Source organism: Sabethes cyaneus, chromosome 2 (assembly GCF_943734655.1).
Source record: "Sabethes cyaneus chromosome 2, idSabCyanKW18_F2, whole genome shotgun sequence".
NCBI classification, from domain to species: domain Eukaryota; kingdom Metazoa; phylum Arthropoda; class Insecta; order Diptera; family Culicidae; genus Sabethes; species Sabethes cyaneus.
Genome location: NC_071354.1, coordinates 157750290 through 157766062, shown reverse-complemented (window position 1 = coordinate 157766062; position 15773 = coordinate 157750290).

Sequence of the window (15773 nt, the reverse complement as noted above, 5' to 3'; positions counted from 1 at the left end):
TCTTCCGCCTGCACGCCATTCAGGTGTTCATCGTAGTGCTGCTTCCACCTTTCGATCACCGCACGGTCATCAGTCAAGATACCTCCATCTTTATCTCTGCACATTTCGGCCCGCGGCACGAAGCCTTTGCGAGATCCGTTGAGTTTCTGATAGAACTTCCGTGTGTCGTGAAAGCGGTACAGCTGTTCGAGTTCTTCGCACTCCTTCTCCTCTTGGTGGCGCTTCTTTTCCTTGAAGAGTCGGGTTTGCTGCCTCCGCTTCTGTTTGTATCGCTCCACATTCTGACGGGTGGCTCTACGCAGCATTTGTACCCGCGCTGCGTTCTTCTCATCCAATATCTGCTGGCATTCCTCGTCAAACCATTCGTTACGTCGATTCGGTGCCACACTGCCTAGGACGTTCTCCGCTACGCTGTTAATGGTCGTTTTCACGGCATTCCAACAGTCTTCAAGAGGGGCTTCATCCAGCTCTCCCTCTTCCGGCAGCGCGGTTTCGAGAGATTACGCGTAGTTTTCGGCGACCTCTGGTTGCTTCAGTCGCGCTAGATTATACCGTGGCGGGCGGCGGTATCGTATGTTGTTCACAACAGATAGTTTTTGACGTATCCTTACCATCACTAGGTAGTGATCCGAATCAATGTTAGCGCCCGGATAGGTTCTGACGTCGATAATGTCTGAAAAGTGCCGACCATCTATCAGAACGTGGTCGATTTGTGATTCTGTCTGGTTGGGTGATCTCCAGGTGTACCGATGGTAGAGGTTATGCTGGAAGAAGGTACTACGTATGGCCATGTTCTTGGAGGCGGCGAAGTCGACAAGTCTTAGGCCGTTTTCGTTCGTTTGCGGGTGAGCGCTGAACCGTCCAATCACCGGTTTGAATTCCTCCTCCTGACCAACCTGAGCATTACAGTCCCCGATTATAATTTTGACATCATGTCTTGGGCAGCGGTCGTATTCACGCTCCAACTGCGCGTAGAATTCGTCTTTGTTATCATCGGTACTTCCGAGGTGAGGGCTGTGTACGTTAATTATGCTTATATTGAAGAATCGGCCCTTGATTCTTAATCTGCACATTCGGGGGTTGATCGGCCACCACCCGATCACCCGCTTCTGCATCTCGCCCATCACTATAAAAGCTGTGCCCAGCTCGTGTGTATTGCCGCAGCTCTGGTAGATGGTATGACCATCTCTATACGTACGTACCATCGTTCCTTTCCAGCATACCTCCTGCAGCGCTACGATGTCGAACTTGCGGCTCTTCACTTCTTTAGAAAGCACGTGGGTACTTCCGAGGAAATTTAGAGACCGACAGTTCCATGTTCCTAATTTCCAATCGTTAGTCCGTTTTCGTCGCCTGGGTCTTTGCCAGGGGCGGACTGGGAGCCAAAGGGCCCACCGGGCCTTTGAGATTAGGGGCCCCAGTTTGCAATATTCTCATGGTAGTAAATTAACACAAAAAACGACATCTACTCAAAAGACATCAGCGTTACAAGGACAGTAAATCTAATGAATATGGGCTCTATTTTGTAAGTCGTGTCGTGCAACTCGACTCGACTCAGGCACTGTCGAGTGTCGAGTACCGGGAGAACGGGCAGCATAGCAGCTCGATGCTCGAAACAAAACAAACTCTGTCGTTATTCGGACCGAGTTACCAGCTTTTAGCGTGTGCATCATATTAGAGGTTCACGGTACTTTAGTTTGGACGCACTTTTCTTCATCCCAATCTTCGCTACTTTGAATTTTAGTTTGTTCAGCCACCACCACAGATACTGTTCTATCGACAATATCCATTTCTTTGGGAAAGCAGACGAACTAACTAGATTTGCTGAAGATTGTGTTTGTGTGTTGCTCCTTTCAACATCCTGTAACGGCATGTTGAACAGCCCACAAGAGGAACAATCACGTTGATAAAGTCCCCTGCGAGGTTAGAATGGCCATGATTTAACGGTCGATAGTATCATACGCAACTTTGAAATGAATGAAATAATTGTGCGTTGAATTCTGTATTCATGAACTTTTTGGAGGATCTGCCGCAGCGTGAATATTTGATTTGATTTGCGTGATAAATGATAGGATGTCAATAGTTCAATATATATGAGTAGCTTACTACGTCTACACGTTAGAACAGAACAGTTCATAGTGCAGGCAATTCCCGTGCCGAGTTATAGCTATCCCGAACAAACAAGTCACATCACTTATGGTTCTTACAAAACATTAAAAGTACCTTTTTCGCTAACCGGTTTCGGGTTTGATCCAACCCATCTACGGAGCGGTGGTCGACTGAATACGTATTGTGATTTGTTGTCTGCTACAGGTTCAGTTTCGTCAGTTGGAAGGCGATGAGATGAGCGCCTCATCTTCATTCATCAAAAGCCGATCGGCGGTGCTGATGTACATCGATTCCCACGCATTCAAATGAGAGGATTTTCTCACATTTTTTTAGGAGCTTTGCGTTCTTCCAATCAATTTTATGTTGGAGGCAGATAGAATGCATCGCTACACTCGAACCGTTGGTCCTTTCATTTTCCACAGCTTTTTTATGTTCTTTTAGCCGAGTTTTAAATTTTCGATGGGTTTGTCCAATATACACCGCTGGGCAATCCTTACAGGGGATTTCGCAGATACCCGACCGATCTTCGGGCGGAACTTTATCTTCTTGATTGTTTAAGGGGGGACCCTACTCTGGAAAATCGGAAAAATCGAATTTTATTTTTTTTGCATTTTCGAGACGCTTATGCCTTCAGAAATGTCATGCCAAAAGGATTTTTTGATATCTGATCTCGTTGAAAACTTACGGCAAATATTGTGAAGTCACCTCAAGGGAAGTCCATTGCTATACGAAACTTTGAACACGTTTTCCCCGAAACCATGTTTCTTCAGTTGGCGGTACGTGTTTCTCAGAATCTAGCGAACCGATTTGGCTGAAATTTTTTTTCAGCATGTAAAAATGAATTATCTAAATTGTTACGTAGCCGTTTTACGATATCTCAATTTTTCAATTTTTTATGAGCTTTTAATTGGCGATTTTTGATGAAAAAACACCTTTATTTTGGAAAAATTGCCGCCATTTTAGTAATTTTTCGAATTTTCAAAAACCGCTACGTAACAATTTAGGTATTGGCCTAAAGCTTCAAAATCATCCTGAAAATCCGTTCTACGATACTCCATTGGTTCCCGCCACGTACCGCCAGCAAGGAACTATTTTATAGAGGGCATTCACGCGTCCACCGGCCACCAGCATAATAATCACTATTCTGGTATCCAAGAAATACAAAATATATCTTCAAATATACCTTAACCAATAACCAAAATACCCGAACACTTCACTATGATTCTGCATCTGATTTTTTTTTACGAAAATCTATCATTTTTCGGTCTTCCGGAGTAGGGTCCCCCCTTAAAAGCTCCTGCAATATATTACCACTTTTATGAACCACATGGAAACCGTGTCGCTTGAGAATTTTCCTAATGTGGTTCGTCACTTTAGGGTAAAAAGGCAAACTGATTCTGTGGATTTGCTCTTTTTCCGGTTGTAAAGTGGTGGTGTTTTGACACTGTTTTTTACGGATATGTTTACCGATTATTTTATCCACAAAACTCTTGTCGTACCCATTCAATTCACCCGCTTTCTGAATTTTTTGGCTTTCGGCTGCAAAGTCCTCTCTTTCCGTGGGTATATTGACCAGGCGGTGCGCCATAGAGTGAAAGGCTGCTTGGTTTTGGGCCCCGAAGTGATTCGAGTCCGTAGTAATGTAACGGTCTGTAGATGTTGGTTTGCGGAAAATGCTGAACTTCAGAGTATTGTCTTCCTTTCTGGTAATCAGCAGGTCCAAAAATGGTAACTTTCCATCTACTTCTCACTCCACAGTGAATTTTATTTTTTCATGCTGGGTGTTTAACCAATTTAGTGTTTGGGGTAGGTAGCGTTCTAGTAAACACGAAGATCAGCAGGTACAGGATATGAATTTTGAGCGACGGCTAAACTATGGAGCCGCCAACGCTGGAGGAGGTTAAAAGAGCAATCAGTGAGCTGAAAAACGGTATGGTTGCTGTAAAGGATGGTATCCTGGCTGAACTTCTAAAAACGGGGAGCGAGCAGCTGTAGGAAACAATTCGCCACCTCATTGTCAGGAACAGAATATGGGAGGAAAATAAATATCGGAGGAGTGGTTGATTGGTCTCATTTCCCATAATTTTAAAAACGGACATCGACTTGAGAGTAAAAACTGTCGAGGCATTACGTTGCTCAATTTTGCCTATAAGGTGCTCTCCCTATCCTGTGTTTTAGACTGAGTCCGTTAGCTGAGTTCTTCGTCGGCGAGTATCAAGCTGGTTTTCATGAGGGTCGCTTCACGATGGATCCGATATTTACCCTGCGTCTAGTAACTGACGAGTTCCGGGAGTACACCTTGCAGACTCATCATATTTTTAAGGATTTCAAGGCGGCATACGATTCAGTCAAACGAAATAAGCTGTGACAGTTAACGCTAGGACATTGTTTTCCCACAGAACTAGTTACGTTGATTCGTGTGATGCTGGATGAGTAAAAATTATGAGTCAGAATAGCAGATGAGACCTCACGTGCTTTTTGATTTTACGGATGATGTCGATATCACCGAAACCAAAAGTAGAGCAGCGAAAGAAGCCTTTAGGTCATTTATTGAGAAATTGGGACTTACCTTTTACACCGCCAAAACGAAGTATATGGCGTGAAAATCCAAATGGTGTTGGTGTCGAAGAGGAACTGAATATATTTTGGTATGCTCGTGACATGTGACAACGATGTAAGTCGCAAAATAAAACGACTAATTGCAGCTGCTAAATGGCCTTTACGCAGGCATTACATTTTGTAGCTGAAGTCCCGTAGCTTGCAAATTCGCATAAAACTGACGCTCGAGAACGAGAATACTTATCCTCTCGGTGGCCCTTTACGGACATGCATCGTACACGCTAAAAGTAGCTGATCGACGAATGCTTGGGGTTTTAGCGTAAAATTTGAAAAAATCCAAAATGGAGTGTAGCGCAGCCGCATGAACCACGAGCTAAATTAAGAATGCAAATACGCTGTTATAATGAAGATAGTACAGTGTGGCAGCCTGCGCTGGGCTGGTCACGTGTCTAGAATGCCCGACGAAAGAGTAGCTAAAATTATTTTAAGCAGAGAATCAAGAAGAGGCCGTAGACTTCGGAGTATTCATCGCACTGATGGATGTGCGCTATCGAGGATGATGCACGTTCAGCTGATGTTCGAGGGGTTTGAAGAAAGGTAGCCCAGGATTGAGTACTGGAGGAACATAATTCATTCAGCGCAGGATCGATAACGGACTGTCGCCACTGAAGTAAACTGAGTATGGAGCTTAGGCCGACAGTTCAATATTTATAAGTAGTTAAATAACTGCGGATGAAATACTAATTCTACTTTTGAATACTCAGAATTGAAACTGGTAATATTTTCGGAGCTCGGACCCCAACAGCTCAACTCAAATGATTTCACAAATCATGGGGCCCCAGCAATCGGACATTCGTGAGTCGTAGAAAAAGTTCAATTGAAAGAGAAATTTTGGTTTAAAGTTCGGGGCTCCAACAGTCCTATTTGAAGCTGAATTTTCAATCATCAAATCGGTTGAATTCACAAATCATGGGGCCCCAGCAATTGAACATTCGTGAGTCATAGAAAAAGTTCAATTGAAAGAGAAATTTTGGTTAAATGCTCGGGGCCCCAACAGTCCCATTTAAAGCTGAATGTTCAATCATCAAATCGGTTGATTTCACAAATCATGAGGCCCCAGCAATTGAACATTCGTGAGTCGTAGAAAAAGTTCAATTGAAAGAGAAATTTTGGTTTAAAGTTCGGGGCTCCAACAGTCCTATTTGAAGCTGAATTTTCAATCATCAAATCGGTTGAATTCACAAATCATGGGGCCCCAGCAATTGAACATTCGTGAGTCATAGAAAAAGTTCAATTGAAAGAGAAATTTTGGTTTAAAGTTCGGGGCCCCAACAGTCCCATTTGAAGCTGAATTTTCAATCATCAAATCGGTTGATTTCACAAATCATGGGGCCCCAGCAATCGAACATTCGTGAGTCATAGAAAAAGTTCAATTGAAAGAGAAATTTTGGTTTAAAGTTCGGGGCCCCAACAGTCCCATTTGAAGCTGAATTTTCAATCATCAAATCGGTTGATTTCACAAATCATGGGGCCCCAGCAATCGAACATTCGTGAGTCATAGAAAAAGTTCAATTGAAAGAGAAATTTTGGTTTAAAGTTCGGGGCCCCAACAGTCCCATTTGAAGCTGAATTTTCAATCGTCAAATCGGTTGAATTCACAAATCATGGGGCCCCAGCAATTGAACATTCGTGAGTCATAGAAAAAGTTCAATTGAAAGAGAAATTTTGGTTTAAAGTTCGGGGCCCCAACAGTCCCATTTGAAGCTGAATTTTCAATCATCAAATCGGTTGAATTCTCAAATCATGGGACCACAGCAATCGAACATTCGTGAGTCATAGAAAAAGTTCAATTGAAAGAGAAATTTTGGTTTAAAGTTCGGGGCCCCAACAGTCCCATTTGAAGCTGAATTTTCAATCATCAAATCGGTTGATTTCACAAATCATGGGGCCCCAGCAAGCGAACATCGTAGAAAGAATTTAACTGTAATAAAAATTTTGGAAAATCTCATTTTGTGTAACGAAATTTTTACTGGGGCCCACCGGGCATTTGCCCGGTTGCCCGGTGGGCCAGTCCGCCCCTGGTCTTTGCCGATTGTTCCGATTAGAGTTATTATTATTACTTACGGAGTCCATTGCTTTGGTTTTTTTTAGTGGTTCAGGCTTGCAAAGCCCGCAACCAACCCCACAGTATCGCCGGAGGGCCAACGTAGCTCGAAGGAGCCCTCCTCCCCTGTCAGCATACGACCTTGGTTTCCACCGGGGTTGGTTACCCGATCTCCACCCGAGGTTGCTCGTATCCCGGCTGATACCACGAGGAGGTTGGGGTAGGAGTTGCTAGGTAAGAGGCTGTGAACCACTGTGGGGTCTATTTTATGCCCAGTGCACAAGGCACCGATGGTACGCATTACCAAGCCATTTACCAGCCTCAACAGAGATCTAGGTCTAGATTTATTCGCTTTCGTAGGTCTACCGACTTTTGTTAGTTTTCCCAACCCCTCGCATCGACTCACCGAGTTGGTATCGAATAGTCCAATAACAAATAACCGAAATTCAAATGGCCGAATTTCAACAACTACCACCGAAGGCGGAAATTATATTTGGCAGTATTATGAAGGCCCAAACCCTTATTTGACCGAATCATAAAAGGTCGAAACACGAAAGGTCAAGCCTTTTCTTGACTAAATCTCCTCGCAATCTTTTATTTAGAAAAATATCAAATGAAGGAAAAATAGTATTTCGTAAAACATTGGCACCTTAGTCTAAAAACAACAAAACAAACACATTCTGTACCTTATGTTTCATTTTGGTAATTATTTGTAGTACAAACATTTTCTTTCTCTTAGGCGCAAATGAGTTACGCTCATTTTAATCCATTAAGCCCCACACATTTTCCAGCAGAGATAAAAAGCTGAAACTTTCAGGAAAGTTTTGTTTTGGATCAACTAGAAAAAAACCGCAGAGATGTATTTTTAATTTTGTCCTTATGTCCCGCAACGGTACGCCGAAAAAATGCAAACGTATGGATTTACAGTGGGTGGGGAGATGGTATGCAGTTTTTACGTAGCTTTATCATTCCGGAGAGATTAGAACATTATATTCGAACCCAGAAGTACTGTCATTGGCGTTCGCGCTTTCACCGGTTTCACCTTTGCCGTCAGAGGGTAAAGTTACTAGTTTGAGGCTGAATTAGCAAGACCTTTTATGTTTACATGGCTGTAATTTTGTTATATGTAACTCTTAAGCTTTAAGCAAAAACAGGTCGATTAGATTTTTCCCCGATCTTTCTTTGTTTTTAGGGTCGAATTTGGTATCTCAAACCTAGCGTTTTCGCAACGCTGGGAGGAAATGGGTTAAGGTGCGAGACCTATTTACCGTGTGAGTAGCAAACATTTCCTCGATGATTCAGGGCGAGACGGCCGTAGGCCGCGAGTGTTCGCCGGCCACTGCGGGGGGGCAGCCCCCGGCTCAATTGATATATCATACTATATTTCGATAACTGCTGCCTATTGCAGGAAGAAGTGCAAGAATATAAAACTGGGATGCACCCTACAGGTTTCCTTCAGTTTCATAAATAGGTTTCTGCTTGTGGCATTGAGTTTCTATATCTGTCAACCTTTCTTCAAGGTCAGATTCTTACAATTAGCAGACTTAACTTGAATGTACAATTCTGTTGTGTTTCAGTCATTCGTATGTAATCTGACTCATACCAACTGAGTTGATTAGACCTCTTACAAGCTAACGGCCATTCCCTATCACCCGTATAGATCTACCACTATAGATCTAAGTGCAGTGGTCTCGTATCCTACAAACAAAAACATTGTTCATTATGCCTAACGTCCATTATGCCTAACGTCCATTATGCCTAAAGTCCATTATGCCTAACGTATTTATGCCTTACGTCTATTATGCCTATCGTCAGTATGCCTAATGGGGTACACTCGCTTTGATCAGCCATGTCAATTTGTTCGAAAATCCATTCTCTTGCATTATCTGTCATAACTGTTCGCGCTCGACTGTATCGTACGCTGCCCTGAAATCCACGAAAATACAATACGTGGGCACGTTGTACTCCCAACATTTCTGGAGGATCTTGCTATTAGGGCTGTAATTAATACAGTAAACGCAGTAATCGAGCCGATCGTCTTTTTTGTAGATGGGACAAACAACGTTGTGTCCATCCACTCCTCCGGTTGTTTCTCCGCCTCTTAAATCCTTAAAATTATCCAGCGAAGTATCGACCTCTTCGAGATCGAAAACCGGGACGCTTTTATCGTTTCTAGGCATACCTAGGTTAACTTCCGTTCCATCTCCATCTATTATATCGCTATTGAGATTCCGAAGAACTGTTTCGACATGTCGTCCACTTCACGAAAACGGGTGGCCACAACCACACGGTGCTGGGCGAGGAAACCTCGAGCGCTCAAAATGATTGGTTTGACGGGGAATGCCAACAAGCGATAAGAAGGAAAACAGAGCTTAGAAAACCAATCAAAGCACATCCACACGGGAAAATATGCCCAAGCGCCGACCAGCGCGGGTGAGTTGACCACGATCCTGGAGAGGAAAAAGCGCCAGAAGGAGGACAAAGATCGTTGGGAGCTGGAACAACTATTCTGGGCTAACAACCCACGCAAGTTTTACGAGATGGTGATTCAAACTCGTAAAGGCTACATAACACTTGAAAGTAGTTCTTTGATGAGCATCTCAATGGCGATATAACAGAAAGAACAGCTGAAGTCAGCTGAAGAATAATAGAGCCGCCGGAAAGGACCGACTCCTGGAAGAACTTTACAAAAAGGTCCAAGAACCACTATCAACAGCACTTCACTGGATAATTTCAACGATTTGGGAGGAGGAGAAACTACTAGGAGGAGTGGATGGAAGGTGTAGTCTGTCCCATCTACAAAAAGGGCGACCGGCTAGATTGCCATAACTACCGCGGCTTCACGCTGGTGAACAAGTAGGGTTGCCGCATGCACAGATTATTCTGTGTTTAACCGATATTTGAAAGAAATCGCCTGTACAGAATCTGTATGCATAGCTTCTACAATGAGAGCGAAAGAGACGGAAATAGTCAGCAAATAACTCTCCGTCTCTTTCATCATCATTGTTTTGCATTGGACAGATTTTTGCACAGATATTTTCTCTCGCTGTACAAGATGGTCAGATTTTTCCAACAAAAAACACAGAATTATATGTGGCATACCTGCCTAGGTGTTTTCCCAGATTTTGTTGCACCGTTTATCTCCAATAGCAAGAGAATTCGTAGGGCAGTATCAGATGGACTTTGCTACGGGGGTCCGTGCTACTACGGATCAAATTTTTACTCTCCGACAAATCCTCCAGAAATCTCGAGAGTACAATGTGCCCACGCATCATACTTTCGTGGACCTCAGAGCATCATACAATACAAACATATACAAACACTTAAAGAACGTCGCGAACAAGCAATGCTTTACTTTATCAATGACATTATTTCTCAACGCATCCAGTCCGCAGATTTGCTTGCTCAATTAAACTTTTATGCGCCGAGTCGTAACCTTAGAACTAGAAAAATATTTATGGAAAAATCATATAAAACCAATTATGCGAAAAATGGACCAGTCAATAACATGATGCGTCTTTATAATCAAAATTGCGAAAGAATTGACATCACTATGTCCAGAATCCAAATTAAACTACGACTTAGCCATAGGAATAATGTATAGTATATAAGTAAACATTGTAACAATATTATTGTATGTAGTCTACAAATGCTTGACGAATAAAACAACAATACAGTAGAACGCGAACAGCTATGGCAGATAATGCACGAGTACGGTTTTCCGGTTAAACTGACGTGGCTGACCAAAGCTACTCTGGAGCGAGTGATGTGCTACATGCGCGTTTCGTTGACACTCTCGAATCCTTTCGATTCGCGCAGAGGATTGCGGCAACGGAATGAACTGTCCTGTATGTTATTCTGCATCGCTATCGAAGATGTGATCCGGAAAGCGGGCATCAAAACAAGAGGTTCGATCTTTAGCAAGAGTAGCCAACTCCTAGCCTTCGCAAACGATCTCGACATCATTACTAGAAACCTTGAGACGGCGGAGGTAATCTACGCCAGATTGAGAACGGACGCTAGGAGGATAGGGTTACAAAAACAATGCGTCGAAAACCAAATATATGGTAGGAACAGGCCCCAGAGAAAGCAACGTTTGCCTCCCACGGACAGTGACTATTGACGGCGATGAACCGAAAGTGGTTGATCGGCTCGTATATTTGGGATCTCTGTTCACCGCCGACGATAATACGACTAAGGAGATTTAACGACGCATTCAAGCTGGAAATCACCTACTTTTTCCTCCGCAAGACGCTTCGATCAAGGAGAATACGTTGCCGTACGAAGCTGACGATGTACAAAACTCTAATCAGACCGGTAGTTCTCTCCGGTATTGGAATGAAAGTTGTTGCGGACTATTTTTGGCGGAGTACAAACGGATAGCGGAGAGTGGCATAGTAGTATGAACTACGAGTTGCAGTTACTACTAAGAGAGATTCCCATCGTACACCTGGCGAAAGTTGGGAGACTATAGTGTGCTGGCCACCCAGCAAACCACAAATCGTATAATAATGTGTGAAAATTATCTTAAATATCGCTAAACAAACTCGAAATCGTACATAAAGCTTAATAAAGCGTACGCTAGTTTACATTTATTCGTACAAAATGATAGTACAAATTGATTCACATACGATTTTCGTCACAGAATTGTATGGCGTTATGGAACTAATCATGTTGAGTCGGATTTCATCGTATACAAATATTTATAAATGTGAATTGTTTTCATATAATTTGCAGTACGTATATCGCCTCCAAAACAGTGCGCATATGCTGGTTTCGTGCATCGAATGCGATTTTTCTAGATATGTAACGGAACATATATCATATTTGTTACTTTAATATACGTACGAAAATGTTTGCTGGGCACATTGTGCAACCATCGAAGAAGTTACTGTTTGGTCTACGATACTTTGTGGATAATTTTGTCTAATAAAATAAATAAAAAAATACTGCGAGAAAATGTAAATCTCACACCTAAAATGAAGAATGGCACTATATAAACAAATTTCAAATTTATTAAAAAATATAAGAAAGTAAACTTTTGATTTAGAATAGGGGTGCCAGTGTCAAAGGCCCATTACTACGCTCAACAAGCATGCGCCAAAAATATGCCATGTGTCGTTAAGTAGAACAGACTCCTGTACTGAAGGCAGATAGGAGGAGCTTACGGTTTCCAAGTCGAGCAGTTGTCGCAACGAGAGAGGTGCTCATTGCTCACAAATGCGCTGACCGTCGATTCGACTCACAAAACTGTTCGTTGCGTTTGCGCCCACTTGAGGAAAAAGTACACCCGATGAAAAGTTATTCCCGATCGGTTGGGCGATCGAGATGCAGCATGAGGATTCCATCGTATAAAAACCGCTGATGAAAGCATGGCAAACTCTCTTAGAAAAATAACCCTTGGAAAAAGGTTTTTCCGCCAGATAACACCCGCAAAATTATACCGACCGCGTGGTCTTTAGCAGCGAAGTATTCCCAATTCCCAGTCGACTTCTACGAGCGTCAAACACTGAAATATACCGGGCTACTAGGCGACCGGTACCTGTAACCAGCTAACCAGGCAGCCGGAAGCCGGGCGCAGCGAGTGAGTCAGCAGTCCGTGAGTTTCTAGTATGTAATAAAATTAGTTTTGGTTCCGTAAAATCATACCTTGCATTCCCAAGTAACAATTTGGGTTTTATTACACTCTCATGATGGCATTTAAGACCAAAATTGGTCATGAAAACCACCATAAAACTATAATAAAACTGACATTGTGTTACGTACGCGACTTGTTGGCGGTATTTCTTGGGGTTTCCCTATAATCACCAGCTTTTACAGGGTCGTTTCACGGGGTCTCCTGGAGCTATTTCGGGGCAGTACTTTCCTACCCTCCTGTGTACGTCTTGTCACTGAGCGTGTACGATGCAAACTTTCAAACGATAACTAGTGAACAAGCTAACCTAAAGGACTTTCATGTAATTTTGATGACACACAAAACAGCTAAATGAGGCAGACCATACATTTTTATTTTATTACTATTAACGGTGGGAAAGGCAAATTTGCATTTCAATCACTTTTACGGTCTCGTTGCGGCCGGGACGAACGGTGAACGGTGACATGCAGGAACCGGGGATCTTGACGACTTGAACGGAACAGGAACTTCAACGGCAGGATCTGACGACTAACCGGATCTGACGATGGGCACTGGCACTGATAGCGGGTACGGGCACTGACGGCATTGGCAAGCCGTATCGAGGGTGGCAACTCGGCCGTGTAACGTATGGCCTAGCGTTTCGGGTCCGGGAGTGGAATCGTGCACATAACTTCGCGAGCGACTTTGCACTGTTCGGGGCGATTATTAAAGCACCAGTCCCCACCACTGTTCAAAATTAGCGTCCAAAATGGTTGCCACCGACATTTTGTCGCACTCGTGGTACACTGTACAGTTTTTTCTGGGACTGGGCTTTCGAAACGTTCACACTTGTACTACACTTCACCCCAATCGACTGATCCGGCCAGGAAATAACGTCCGTGTAGCTTACTGGCGGATCGTGCTTCGGATCAAAAGATCCCACTAGTTTGGAATTGTTAAAACGCGGATCGACACTGACTAATCGACTAACGCTGCCACTGGACCTCACTCCACGGACCGATTTCTATAGACAAGAACAGCCCTCGTGTGCGCCACAGTGTTACCAGGTCGACTGCCCATTTTCCCGCTGCCCAGAGGTTGATTTCCCGCTGAAATCCCGCTGTCTAGAGTCTATTTCCCGCTAGAAATCCCGCTGAACCGAAAGTCATATTATTCCTTCGTTTCTAGTGCAGAATATTCATTTCAGTAAGGCTTGCATTTGAAATCAAGATGATCTGCTGAAATTGAGAGGTTGCAATTAAATGAACATTATGCAAATTTGCTGCATTCATGTTGACGAAGCTTCAGGAAACAGAAAAAGAAATATCTTGTTATCCCTCATATAATGACAATTTACTACGACATTTCGCAAGAATAATCTTATCTTTAATCTTATCTTTCCTTAATCTTATAATTAAGGAGTCTAAGAACACATGCGAAAATTTCGAAAAAAGCTTTAGCACAAATTCTCTTTCTGTGTCTAGCTATGATAAAAATAATGCAAAATTTCAGCAAAGCTGGCAAATGGTTATGGTTTTTGGTGACAAAAGAAGATATGTTTCAATCTTTATAAGCAGCCCAAATTAAAAAATATCTGAAAAGCGCATCGGCTCTTTGTTCTCGCTGATATTTTGTTTTAGCAAAAATGTACCGATTTGTCTTTTAGACTTAGGGTTTATCGGCTCATCAGCCGATTTTTTTTGGTTTTGTTATCATACAAATGCTGCGGTATATAGCAAATTATGATGTATATAGATACATAAGTTGTTTGTGTTGTTTTGTTTGCAATTCATGAATCAGTTGGATTTTGCCATTGGCAACGAATTAGTTTGTGGAAAAATTAGGAATACGCAAAACGGATTGGTTTGGTGGTCTTCTTGTTCAGTAAGTTCTAATGAGTATTTGTCAGAACTGATCCCATTCTAGACAAAAACCACGGAGTTTTCTAATCAGCAGGATATACTGAACCATCTGCCAATGCATGAGCAGACATTAGACTGTCAATAAACGAAGTTTTTTACTGTCAACCTCTCTGTCAGCACTCTTGCCTACCAAATATCGCTAAATCGAGATCCCGCTAAAATCCCGCTGAGTTATTTAAGAAAACCGCTAGATTCCCGCTAGCCGCCGTTTAGTTATTAAGTCCCGCTATCCGGCTTGAAATCCCGCTAAGTCTAGCGGGAAAACCGCTGATCTGGCATCGCTGGTGCGCCATTGTGCCGCCTTTTATAGCTCCGCAAGGTTGTTGGTGTGAGTGATTTCTCCTATCCCGACGATTCAGCAACTCGATGACAGTACTTCGAAACAAAACGGCGGGCTTACAATATCGAGTTGGTGTCCCGAGCTAAATTTAACTTTAAAGAATACTTTTTGGTAAATGTTGCTTGCAGATTTTTTTAATATATTTTTTTATTTAATTTTATTGATCTTGAAACTAATACTAAACCTAACTGAACTCAAAAACTATTGCATGCTACGAACAATTAATTCAAATAAATAACTCTAATATTCGTAAGCACCAACTTCAGGCTACTGAACACAGAAAAAAACGTCGCTCAACCATGCAAGCATGGAGGATTGATGTTTATTCTACCGTCAGACATTTACTAACAATATTAACAAAAAAATGACAATGTTTCACAGGGCCTAATTCAAGTTGGCCCAGTGACCAAAACGTATTGTGAACACAAGGTAGATCACAATTGTTGCTTAGGTTGTTACTGGTGTGCACAAAAAATCCTAGACAAATTCAAATCAAATTGAGACCAGTTCGAAGTTTTTTTGAGAAGGTAATCCTTCCATTTAGGCAAATGCCGACCCTAAGGGTTACAATCGTAAGGATGCAGTCGTCCGGCAGTCGTGAAATCCGTTGTCTTCAAGAGCCCCAAATAATTATCTTAATAGACAGTAGGTACCTATGTACAAAGTAAATTACCATCTGTACGATTGACCAACTTCGTGTTTTTTGTTTTGACTCCTGTGAGCAGGTCAGTCATTTAATTAGTTTTTATGACTGTAGTTTTTTCCAAACGGCGGATGCAACGGTAGAAGAATGAATGAAAGTAATGAAACAAACATGTTGATAGTATCTCAGGAGTGACAAAGCGTAAAGGAAAAAGAGCGGAAAACTAGGTAAGGGAGGGTTATTGAAGCAAATCAAACTATAATGGGAGCAAATTATGATAGAATTTGAACCCATTTTTTGCCCCAGGCCATGTGGATCACAGATATTGGTAAATGAATAGATGAAGTCGAAAAACATTCCTCTGGTGTCTGGTATTTCTTTTATTGCTGCCAACGCACGCAAATGTCTAAATATGGCCATTTGCCATTTGAAATCAAATTCATATTCATAAGGAACGCAAAATAAAAAAAAAAAGGTTTGCA